The sequence below is a fragment of the Oncorhynchus keta genome, unplaced genomic scaffold, assembly GCF_023373465.1.
Source record: "Oncorhynchus keta strain PuntledgeMale-10-30-2019 unplaced genomic scaffold, Oket_V2 Un_contig_28_pilon_pilon, whole genome shotgun sequence".
NCBI lineage: Eukaryota > Metazoa > Chordata > Actinopteri > Salmoniformes > Salmonidae > Oncorhynchus > Oncorhynchus keta.
This window is the reverse complement of record NW_026286334.1, coordinates 16,664-28,720: the sequence shown is the minus strand read 5'-3', so window position 1 is coordinate 28,720 and position 12,057 is coordinate 16,664. Positions and strand designations below refer to the sequence as shown.

Here is a 12,057-nt window from a genome sequence, read left to right as displayed (position 1 = left end):
ACAGAGGGAAACAGAGCCACGGGCCTACCAGAAGAGCTAAATTCGCATCGAGGAAAGCCATACATGAGAGCACCAGCTGTTCCGGACGACTATGAACTTGCTCACCATAGGCAATGTGAGTAAGACTTTTGAACAGGTTAACATTCACAAGGCCACGCTAACATCTGGCAAGTGTCAATGCTGTTAATTTACTATAACTCAGCATTCAACACCATAGTGGCTAAGCTCAGGACCCTGGGACTGAACACCTCCCTCTGCAACTGGGTCCTGGACTTCCTGATGGGCCGCCCTCAGGTGGTGAGGGTGGGCACCAACACATCCACCACGCTGACCTCAAACACGGGGGTGTTGTGCTTCGTCCCCTCCTGTACTCCCTGTTCACCCATGACTGTGTGACACGACTCCAACACCATTATTACGTTTGTGGACGACGGTGGTAGGCCTGATCACAGACAACGAGGAGACTATAGGGAGGAGGTCAGAGACATGGCAGTATGGTGCAAGGACCACAACCTCTTCCTCAACGAGGAGACAGACAGTCTATAGGGAGGAGGTCAGAGACATGGCAGTATGGTGCCAGGGCAACGACCTCTTCCTCAACATACACAAGCTGACCGTGGACTACAGGAAATGGAAGGCCAAGCAGGAATAGAACAGGGGAAAGCAGGAATAGAACAGGAGAAAGCAGGAATAGAACAGGAGAAAGGAATAGATCAGGGGAAAGCAGGAATAGAACAGGGGAAAGCAGGAATAGAACAGGAGAAAGGAATAGATCAGGGGAAAGCAGGAATAGATCAGGAGAAAGGAATAGAACAGGGGAAAGCAGGAATAGAACAGGAGAAAGCAGGAATAGAACAGGAGAAAGGAATAGATCAGGGAAAGCAGGAATAGAACAGGAGAAAGCAGGAATAGAACAGGAGAAAGGAATAGATCAGGGGAAAGCAGGAATAGAACAGGAGAAAGCAGGAATAGAACAGGAGAAAGGAATAGATCAGGGGAAAGCAGGAATAGAACAGGAGAAAGCAGGAATAGAACAGGAGAAAGGAATAGATCAGGGGAAAGCAGGAATAGAACAGGGGAAAGCAGGAATAGAACAGGAGAAAGGAATAGATCAGGGGAAAGCAGGAATAGAATAGGAGAAAGGAATAGAACAGGGGAAAGGAATAGAACAGGGGAAAGGAGGAATAGATCAGGAGAAAGGAATAGATCAGGGGAAAGCAGGAATAGAATAGGAGAAAGGAATAGAACAGGGGAAAGGAGGAATAGATCAGGAGAAAGGAATAGATCAGGGGAAAGCAGGAATAGAACAGGAGAAAGCAGGAATAGATCAGGAGAAAGGAATAGATCAGGGGAAAGCAGGAATAGATCAGGGGAAAGGAATAGAACAGGAGAAAGCAGGAATAGAACAGGAGAAAGCAGGAATAGAACAGGAGAAAGGAATAGATCAGGGGAAAGCAGGAATAGAACAGGAGAAAGCAGGAATAGAACAGGAGAAAGGAATAGATCAGGGGAAAGCAGGAATAGAACAGGAGAAAGGAATAGATCAGGGGAAAGGAATAGATCAGGAGAAAGCAGGAATAGAACAGGAGAAAGCAGGAATAGAACAGGAGAAAGCAGGAATAGAACAGGAGAAAGGAATAGATCAGGGGAAAGCAGGAATAGATCAGGAGAAAGGAATAGATCAGGGGAAAGCAGGAATAGAACAGGAGAAAGCAGGAATAGAACAGGAGAAAGGAATAGATCAGGGGAAAGCAGGAATAGATCAGGAGAAAGGAATAGATCAGGGGAAAGCAGGAATAGATCAGGAGAAAGGAATAGATCAGGGGAAAGCAGGAATAGAACAGGAGAAAGCAGGAATAATACAGGAGAAAGGAATAGATCAGGGGAAAGCAGGAATAGAACAGGAGAAAGCAGGAATAGAACAGGAGAAAGGAATAGATCAGGGGAAAGCAGGAATAGAACAGGAGAAAGCAGGAATAGAACAGGAGAAAGGAATAGATCAGGGGAAAGGAATAGATCAGGAGAAAGCAGGAATAGAACAGGAGAAAGCAGGAATAGGAGGAGGACTGCTATAGAGTAGACTAGTAAATGAGGACTGCTATAGAGTAGACTAGTAAATGAGGACTGCTATAGAGTAAACTAGTAAATGAGGACTGCTATAGAGTAAACTAGTAAATGGGGAGGACTGCTATAGAGTAGACTAGTAAATGGGGAGGACTGCTATAGAGTAGACTAGTAAATGAGGACTGCTATAAAGTAGACTAGTAAATGAGGACTGCTATAGAGTAAACTAGTAAATGGGGAGGACTGCTATAGAGTAGACTAGTAAATGAGGACTGCTATAAAGTAGACTAGTAAATGAGGACTGCTATAGAGTAAACTAGTAAATGGGGAGGACTGCTATAGAGTAGACTAGTAAATGGGGAGGACTGCTATAGAGTAAACTAGTAAATGGGGACTGCTATAGAGTACACTAGTAAATGGGGAGGACTGCTATAGAGTAGACTAGTAAATGGGGAGGACTGCTATAGAGTAGACTAGTAAATGGGGAGGACTGCTATAGAGTACACTAGTAAATGGGGAGGACTGCTATAGAGTACACTAGTAAATGGGGAGGACTGCTATAGAGTAGACTAGTAAATGAGGACTGCTATAAAGTAGACTAGTAAATGAGGACTGCTATAGAGTAGACTAGTAAATGAGGACTGCTATAAAGTAGACTAGTAAATGAGGACTGCTATAGAGTAAACTAGTAAATGAGGACTGCTATAGAGTAAACTAGTAAATGAGGACTGCTATAGAGTAGACTAGTAAATGGGGAGGACTGCTATAGAGTAAACTAGTAAATGAGGACTGCTATAGAGTAGAATAGTAAATGAGGACTGCTATAGAGTAGACTAGTAAATGAGGACTGCTATAGAGTAGACTAGTAAATGAGGACTGCTATGAGTACACTAGTAAATGAGGACTGCTATGAGTACACTAGTAAATGAGGACTGCTTTAGAGTAGAATAGTAAATGAGGACTGCTATAGAGTAAACTAGTAAATGAGGACTGCTATAGAGTAAACTAGTAAATGAGGACTGCTATAGAGTAAACTAGTAAATCAGGACTGCTATAGAGTAAACTAGTAAATGGGGAGGACTGCTATAGAGTAAACTAGTAATTGAGGACTGCTATAGAGTAGACTAGTAAATGGGGAGGACTGCTATAGAGTAAACTAGTAAATGAGGACTGCTATAGAGTAGACTAGTACATGAGGACTGCTATAGAGTAAACTAGTAAATGAGGACTGCTATAGAGTAGACTAGTACATGAGGACTGCTATAGAGTAGACTAGTAAATGAGGACTGCTATAGAGTAAACTAGTAAATGAGGACTGCTATAGAGTAGACTAGTAAATGTGGACTGCTATAGAGTAGACTAGTAAATGGGGAGGACTGCTATAGAGTAGACTAGTAAATGAGGTTTGCTATAGAGTAGACTAGTAAATGGGGAGGACTGCTATAGAGTAGACTAGTAAATGGGGAGGACTGCTATAGAGTAGACTAGTAAATGAGGACTGCTATAGAGTAGACTAGTAAATGAGGACTGCTATAGAGTAAACGAGTAAATGAGGACTGCTATAGAGTAAACTAGTAAATGAGGACTGCTATAGGGTAGACTAGTAAATGAGGACTGCTATAGAGTAGACTAGTAAATGGGGAGGACTGCTATAGAGTAGACTAGTAAATGGGGAGGACTGCTATAGAGTAGACGAGTAAATGAGGACTGCTATAGAGTAAACTAGTAAATGAGGACTGCTATAGAGTAGACTAGTAAATGAGGACTGCTATAGAGTAAACTAGTAAATGAGGACTGCTATGAGTAGAATAGTAAATGAGGACTGCTATAGAGTAGACTAGTAAATGAGGACTGCTATAGAGTAGACTAGTAAATGAGGACTGCTATGAGTACACTAGTAAATGAGGACTGCTATGAGTACACTAGTAAATGAGGACTGCTTTAGAGTAGAATAGTAAATGAGGACTGCTATAGAGTAAACTAGTAAATGAGGACTGCTATAGAGTAAACTAGTAAATGAGGACTGCTATAGAGTAAACTAGTAAATCAGGACTGCTATAGAGTAAACTAGTAAATGGGGAGGACTGCTATAGAGTAAACTAGTAATTGAGGACTGCTATAGAGTAGACTAGTAAATGAGGACTGCTATAGAGTAGACTAGTAAATGGGGAGGACTGCTATAGAGTAAACTAGTAAATGAGGACTGCTATAGAGTAGACTAGTACATGAGGACTGCTATAGAGTAGACTAGTAAATGAGGACTGCTATAGAGTAAACTAGTAAATGAGGACTGCTATAGAGTAGACTAGTAAATGAGGACTGCTATAGAGTAGACTAGTAAATGGGGAGGACTGCTATAGAGTAGACTAGTAAATGAGGTTTGCTATAGAGTAGACTAGTAAATGGGGAGGACTGCTATAGAGTAGACTAGTAAATGGGGAGGACTGCTATAGAGTAGACTAGTAAATGAGGACTGCTATAGAGTAGACTAGTAAATGAGGACTGCTATAGAGTAAATGAGTAAATGAGGACTGCTATAGAGTAAACTAGTAAATGAGGACTGCTATAGGGTAGACTAGTAAATGAGGACTGCTATAGAGTAGACTAGTAAATGGGGAGGACTGCTATAGAGTAGACTAGTAAATGGGGAGGACTGCTATAGAGTAGACGAGTAAATGAGGACTGCTATAGAGTAAACTAGTAAATGAGGACTGCTATAGAGTAGACTAGTAAATGAGGACTGCTATAGAGTAAACTAGTAAATGAGGACTGCTATGAGTAAACTAGTAAATTAGGAGGACTGCTATAGAGTCGACTAGTATATGAGGACTGCGATAGAGTCGACTAGTAAATGAGGACTGCTATAGAGTAGACTAGTAAATGAGGACTGCTATAGAGTAAACTAGTAAATGAGGACTGCTATAGAGTAGACTAGTAAATTAGGACTGCTATAGAGTAGACTAGTAAATGAGGACTGCTATAGAGTAAACTAGTAAATGGGGAGGACTGCTATAGAGTAAACTAGTAATTGAGGACTGCTATAGAGTAGACTAGTAAATGAGGACTGCTATAGAGTAGACTAGTAAATGGGGAGGACTGCTATAGAGTAAACTAGTAAATGAGGACTGCTATAGAGTAGACTAGTAAATGAGGACTGCTATAGAGTAGACTAGTAAATGAGGACTGCTATAGAGTAAACTAGTAAATGAGGACTGCTATAGAGTAAACTAGTAAATGGGGAGGACTGCTATAGAGTAGACTAGTAAATGGGGAGGACTGCTATAGAGTAAACTAGTAAATGGGGACTGCTATAGAGTACACTAGTAAATGGGGAGGACTGCTATAGAGTAGACTAGTAAATGGGGAGGACTGCTATAGAGTAGACTAGTAAATGGGGAGGACTGCTATAGAGTACACTAGTAAATGGGGAGGACTGCTATAGAGTACACTAGTAAATGGGGAGGACTGCTATAGAGTAGACTAGTAAATGAGGACTGCTATAAAGTAGACTAGTAAATGAGGACTGCTATAGAGTAGACTAGTAAATGAGGACTGCTATAGAGTAGACTAGTAAATGAGGACTGCTATAGAGTAAACTAGTAAATGAGGACTGCTATAGAGTCAACTAGTAAATGAGGACTGCTATAGAGTAGACTAGTAAATGAGGACTGCTATAGAGTAGACTAGTAAATGAGGACTGCTATAGAGTAAACTAGTAAATGAGGACTGCTATAGAGTAGACTAGTAAATGAGGACTGCTATAGAGTAGACTAGTAAATGAGGACTGCTATAGATTAGACTAGTAAATGAGGACTGCTATAGAGTAGACTAGTAAATGAGGACTGCTATAGAGTAAACTAGTAAATGAGGACTGCTATAGAGTAGACTAGTAAATGAGGACTGCTATAGAGTAGACTAGTAAATATGGACTGCTATAGAGTAAACTAGTAAATGAGGACTGCTATAGAGTAGACTAGTAAATGAGGACTGCTATAGAGTAGACTAGTAAATGAGGACTGCTATAGAGTAAACTAGTAAATGAGGACTGCTATAGAGTAGACTAGTAAATGAGGACTGCTATAGAGTAAACTAGTAAATTAGGAGGACTGCTATAGAGTAAACTAGTAAATTAGGAGGACTGCTATAGAGTAGACTAGTAAATTAGGAGGACTGCTATAGAGTAGACTAGTAAATTAGGAGGACTGCTATAGAGTAGACTAGTAAATGAGGACTGCTATAGAGTAAACTAGTAAATGAGGACTGCTATAGAGTAAACTAGTAAATGAGGACTGCTATAGAGTAAACTAGTAAATTAGGAGGACTGCTATAGAGTAAACTAGTAAATTAGGAGGACTGCTATAGAGTAGACTAGTAAATTAGGAGGACTGCTATAGAGTAGACTAGTAAATGAGGACTGCTATAGAGTAAACTAGTAAATGAGGACTGCTATAGAGTAGACTAGTAAATGAGGACTGCTATAGAGTAGACTAGTAAATGAGGACTGCTATAGAGTAGACTAGTAAATGAGGACTGCTATAGAGTAGACTAGTAAATGAGGACTGCTATAGAGTAAACTAGTAAATGAGGACTGCTATAGAGTAAACTAGTAAATGAGGACTGCTATAGAGTAGACTAGTAAATGAGGACTGCTATAGAGTAGACTAGTAAATGAGGACTGCTATAGAGTAGACTAGTAAATGAGGACTGCTATAGAGTAAACTAGTAAATGAGGACTGCTATAGAGTAGACTAGTAAATGAGGACTGCTATAGAGTAGACTAGTAAATGAGGACTGCTATAGAGTAAACTAGTAAATGAGGACTGCTATAGAGTAGACTAGTAAATGAGGACTGCTATAGAGTAGACTAGTAAATGAGGACTGCTATAGAGTAGACTAGTAAATGAGGACTGCTATAGAGTAAACTAGTAAATGAGGACTGCTATAGAGTAGACTAGTAAATGAGGACTGCTATAGAGTAAACTAGTAAATGAGGACTGCTATAGAGTAAACTAGTAAATGAGGACTGCTATAGAGTAGACTAGTAAATTAGGACTGCTATAGAGTAGACTAGTAAATTAGGAGGACTGCTATAGAGTAGACTAGTAAATGAGGACTGCTATAGAGTAGACTAGTAAATGAGGACTGCTATAGAGTAAACTAGTAAATGAGGACTGCTATAGAGTAAACTAGTAAATTAGGAGGACTGCTATAGAGTAAACTAGTAAATGAGGACTGCTATAGAGTAGACTAGTAAATTAGAGGACTGCTATAACTAGTAAATGAGGACTGCTATAGAGTAGACTAGTAAATGAGGACTGCTATAGCTAGTAAATGAGGACTGCTATAGAGTAGACTAGTAAATGAGGACTGCTATAGAGTAGACTAGTAAATGAGGACTGCTATAGAGTAAACTAGTAAATGAGGACTGCTATAGAGTAGACTAGTAAATGAGGACTGCTATAGAGTAGACTAGTAAATGAGGACTGCTATAGATTAGACTAGTAAATGAGGACTGCTATAGAAACTAGTAAATGAGGACTGCTATAGAGTAAACTAGTAAATGAGGACTGCTATAGAGTAGACTAGTAAATGAGGACTGCTATAGAGTAAATGACTAGTAAATGAGGACTGACTATAGAGTAAACTAGTAAATGAGGACTGCTATAGATTAGACTAGTAAATTAGGAGGACTGCTATAGAGTAGACTAGTAAATGAGGACTGCTATAGAGTAGACTAGTAAATGAGTACTGCTATAGAGTAGACTAGTAAATGAGGACTGCTATAGAGTAGACTAGTAAATGAGGACTGCTATAGAGTAGACTAGTAAATTAGGAGGACAGCTATAGAGTAAACTAGTAAATTAGGAGGACTGCTATAGAGTAGACTAGTAAATTAGGAGGACTGCTATAGAGAAGACTAGTAAATGAGGACTGCTATAGAGTAGACTAGTAAATGAGGACTGCTATAGAGTAAACTAGTAAATGAGGACTGCTATAGAGTAAACTAGTAAATGAGGACTGTAAATTAGAGGACTATAGAGTAGACTAGTAAATGAGGACTGCTATAGAGTAGACTAGTAAATGAGGACTGCTATAGAGTAAACTAGTAAATGAGGACTGCTATAGAGTAGACTGCTATAGACTAGTAAATGAGGACTGCTATAGAGTAAACTAGTAAATGAGGACTGCTATAGAGTAGACTAGTAAATGAGGACTGCTATAGAGTAGACTAGTAAATGAGGACTGCTATAGAGTAGACTAGTAAATGAGGACTGCTATAGAGTAGACTAGTAAATGAGGACTGCTATAGAGTAAACTAGTAAATGAGGACTGCTATAGAGTAGACTAGTAAATGAGGACTGCTATAGAGTAGACTAGTAAATGAGGACTGCTATAGAGTAAACTAGTAAATGAGGACTGCTATAGAGTAGACTAGTAAATGAGGACTGCTATAGAGTAGACTAGTAAATGAGGACTGCTATAGAGTAGACTAGTAAATGAGGACTGCTATAGAGTAAACTAGTAAATGAGGACTGCTATAGAGTAGACTAGTAAATGAGGACTGCTATAGAGTAAACTAGTAAATTAGGAGGACTGCTATAGAGTAAACTAGTAAATTAGGAGGACTGCTATAGAGTAGACTAGTAAATGAGGACTGCTATAGAGTAGACTAGTAAATGAGGACTGCTATAGAGTAAACTAGTAAATGAGGACTGCTATAGAGTAAACTAGTAAATTAGGAGGACTGCTATAGAGTAAACTAGTAAATTAGGAGGACTGCTATAGAGTAGACTAGTAAATGAGGACTGCTATAGAGTAGACTAGTAAATGAGGACTGCTATAGAGTAAACTAGTAAATGAGGACTGCTATAGAGTAGACTAGTAAATGAGGACTGCTATAGAGTAAACTAGTAAATGAGGACTGCTATAGAGTAAACTAGTAAATGAGGACTGCTATAGAGTAAACTAGTAAATTAGGAGGACTGCTATAGAGTAAACTAGTAAATTAGGAGGACTGCTATAGAGTAGACTAGTAAATGAGGACTGCTATAGAGTAGACTAGTAAATGAGGACTGCTATAGAGTAAACTAGTAAATGAGGACACTAGTAAATGTACTGCACAAGGCTGACTGTAGGTCTGTCTTCTATCTAATGGACGTCCAGACAAGTGGGCTAGCTAGTTGTTCTAGTCATCCAGCCTCAAGCAGCTAAACTGATGATGTCAGAGAAAAGAAAAGTACTACTGAAGTAGAAAATGACACGTCCCAAATGGAACCTTATTCCCATAGAGCTCTGGTCAAATGGCACCTTATTCCCACAGAACTCTGGTCAAATGGAACCTTATTCCCATAGAGCTCTGGTCAAATGGAACCTTATTCCCATAGAACTCTGGTCAAATGGAACCTTATTCCCATAGAGCTCTGGTCAAATGGAACCTTATTCCCATAGAGCTCTGGTCAAATGGCACCTTATTCCCATAGAACTCTGGTCAAATGGAACCTTATTCCCATAGAACTCTGGTCAAATGGAACCTTATTCCCATAGAACTCTGGTCAAATGGAACCTTATTCCCATAGAACTCTGATCAAATGGAACCTTATTCCCATAGAACTCTGACCAAATGGAACCTTATTCCCATAGAGCTCTGGTCAAATGGAACCTTATTCCCATAGAACTCTGGTCAAATGGAACCTTATTCCCATAGAACTCTGGTCAAATGGAACCTTATTCCCATAGAGCTCTGGTCAAATGGTACCTTATTGCCATAGAACTCTGGTCAAATGGAACCTTATTCCTGCAGAGCTCTGGTCAAATGGAACCTTATTCCTGCAGAACTCTGGTCAAATGGCACCTTATTCCCATAGAGCTCTGGTCAAATGGTACCTTATTCCCGCAGAGCTCTGGTCAAATGGCACCTTATTCCCATAGAGCTCTGATCAAATGGAACCTTATTCCCATAGAGCTCTGGTCAAATGGTACCTTATTCCCATAGAGCTCTGGTCAAATGGCACCTTATTCCCATAGAGCTCTGGTCAAATGGAACCTTATTCCCATAGAGCTCTGGTCAAATGGAACCTTATTCCCATAGAGCTCTGGTCAAATGGAACCTTATTCCCATAGAGCTCTGGTCAAATGGAACCTTATTCCCATAGAACTCTGGTCAAATGGAACCTTATTCCCATAGAGCTCTGGTCAAATGGCACCTTATTCCCATAGAGCTCTGGTCAAATGGAACCTTATTCCCATAGAGCTCTGGTCAAATGGAACCTTATTCCCATAGAACTCTGGTCAAATGGCACCTTATTCCCATAGAGCTCTGGTCAAATGGAACCTTATTCCCATAGAGCTCTGGTCAAATGGTACCTTATTCCCATAGAGCTCTGGTCAAATGGCACCTTATTCCCATAGAGCTCTGGTCAAATGGAACCTTATTCCCATAGAACTCTGGTCAAATGGAACCTTATTCCCATAGAGCTCTGGTCAAATGGAACCTTATTCCCATAGAGCTCTGGTCAAATGGCACCTTATTCCCATAGAGCTCTGGTCAAATGGAACCTTATTCCCATAGAGCTCTGGTCAAATGGTACCTTATTCCCATAGAACTCTGGTCAAACGGAACCTTATTCCCAAAGAGCTCTGGTCAAATGGTACCTTATTCCCATAGAGCTCTGGTCAAATGGCACCTGGTCAGTGTTGTGGATTAGTTACTAAATCTCTCAGGGTTCTGGTCAGTGTTGTGGATTAGTGAGAAGGTTTTAGGGTCTTACTCGGCTGGGTTCTACAGGGTAGCTGGTGTACTGTGTGGTAGGACTGATAGATACTAGGCTGGGTTCTACAGGGTAGTTGGTGTACTGTGTGGTAGTGGAACTGATAGATACTAGGCTGGGTTCTACAGGGTAGCTGGTGTACTGTGTGGTAGGACTGATAGATACTAGGCTGGGTTCTACAGGGTAGCTGGTGTACTGTGTGGTAGTGGGACTGATAGATACTAGGCTGGGTTCTACAGGGTAGCTGGTGTACTGTGTGGTAGGACTGATAGATACTAGGCTGGGTTCTACAGGGTAGCTGGTGTACTGTGTGGTAGGACTGATAGATACTAGGCTGGGTTCTACAGGGTAGCTGGTGTACTGTGTGGTAGTGGGACTGATAGATACTAGGCTGGGTTCTACAGGGTAGCTGGTGTACTGTGTGGTAGTGGGACTGATAGATACTAGGCTGGGTTCTACAGGGTAGCTGGTGTACTGTGTGGTAGTGGGACTGATAGATACTAGGCTGGGTTCTACAGGGTAGCTGGTGTACTGTGTGGTAGTGGGACTGATAGATACTAGGCTGGGTTCTACAGGGTAGCTGGTGTACTGTGTGGTAGTGGGACTGATAGATACTAGGTTGGGTTCTACAGGGTAGCTGGTGTACTGTGTGGTAGTGGGACTGATAGATACTAGGCTGGGTTCTACAGGGTAGCTGGTGTACTGTGTGGTAGTGGGACTGATAGATACTAGGCTGGGTTCTACAGGGTAGCTGGTGTACTGTGTGGTAGTGGGACTGATAGATACTAGGCTGGGTTCTACAGGGTAGCTGGTGTACTGTGTGGTAGTGGGACTGATAGATACTAGGCTGGGTTCTACAGGGTAGCTGGTGTACTGTGTGGTAGTGGGACTGATAGATACTAGGCTGGGTTCTACAGGGTAGCTGGTGTACTGTGTGGTAGTGGGACTGATAGATACTAGGCTGGGTTCTACAGGGTAGTTGGTGTACTGTGTGGTAGGACTGATAGATACTAGGCTGGGTTCTACAGGGTAGCTGGTGTACTGTGTGGTAGGACTGATAGATACTAGGCTGGGTTCTACAGGGTAGCTGGTGTACTGTGTGGTAGGACTGATAGATACTAGGCTGGGTTCTACAGGGTAGCTGGTGTACTGTGTGGTAGGACTGATAGATACTAGGCTGGGTTCTACAGGGTAGCTGGTGTACTGTGTGGTAGGACTGATAGAT

General features: G+C 41.1%; 1 long non-coding RNA gene across 1 annotated transcript; it reads right to left on the bottom strand.

The window, feature by feature from the left end:
- Positions 1-9,213: 9,213 nt before the first annotated feature.
- LOC127923248 (uncharacterized) lies at positions 9,214-10,295 on the bottom strand. Its single transcript, XR_008113798.1, has 3 exons — positions 10,237-10,295; positions 10,045-10,076; positions 9,214-9,372 (listed from the first exon to the last, which is right to left on the bottom strand). It is a non-coding gene; the product is annotated as an uncharacterized LOC127923248 (long non-coding RNA).
- Between the last annotated feature and the right edge of the window lie 1,762 nt (positions 10,296-12,057).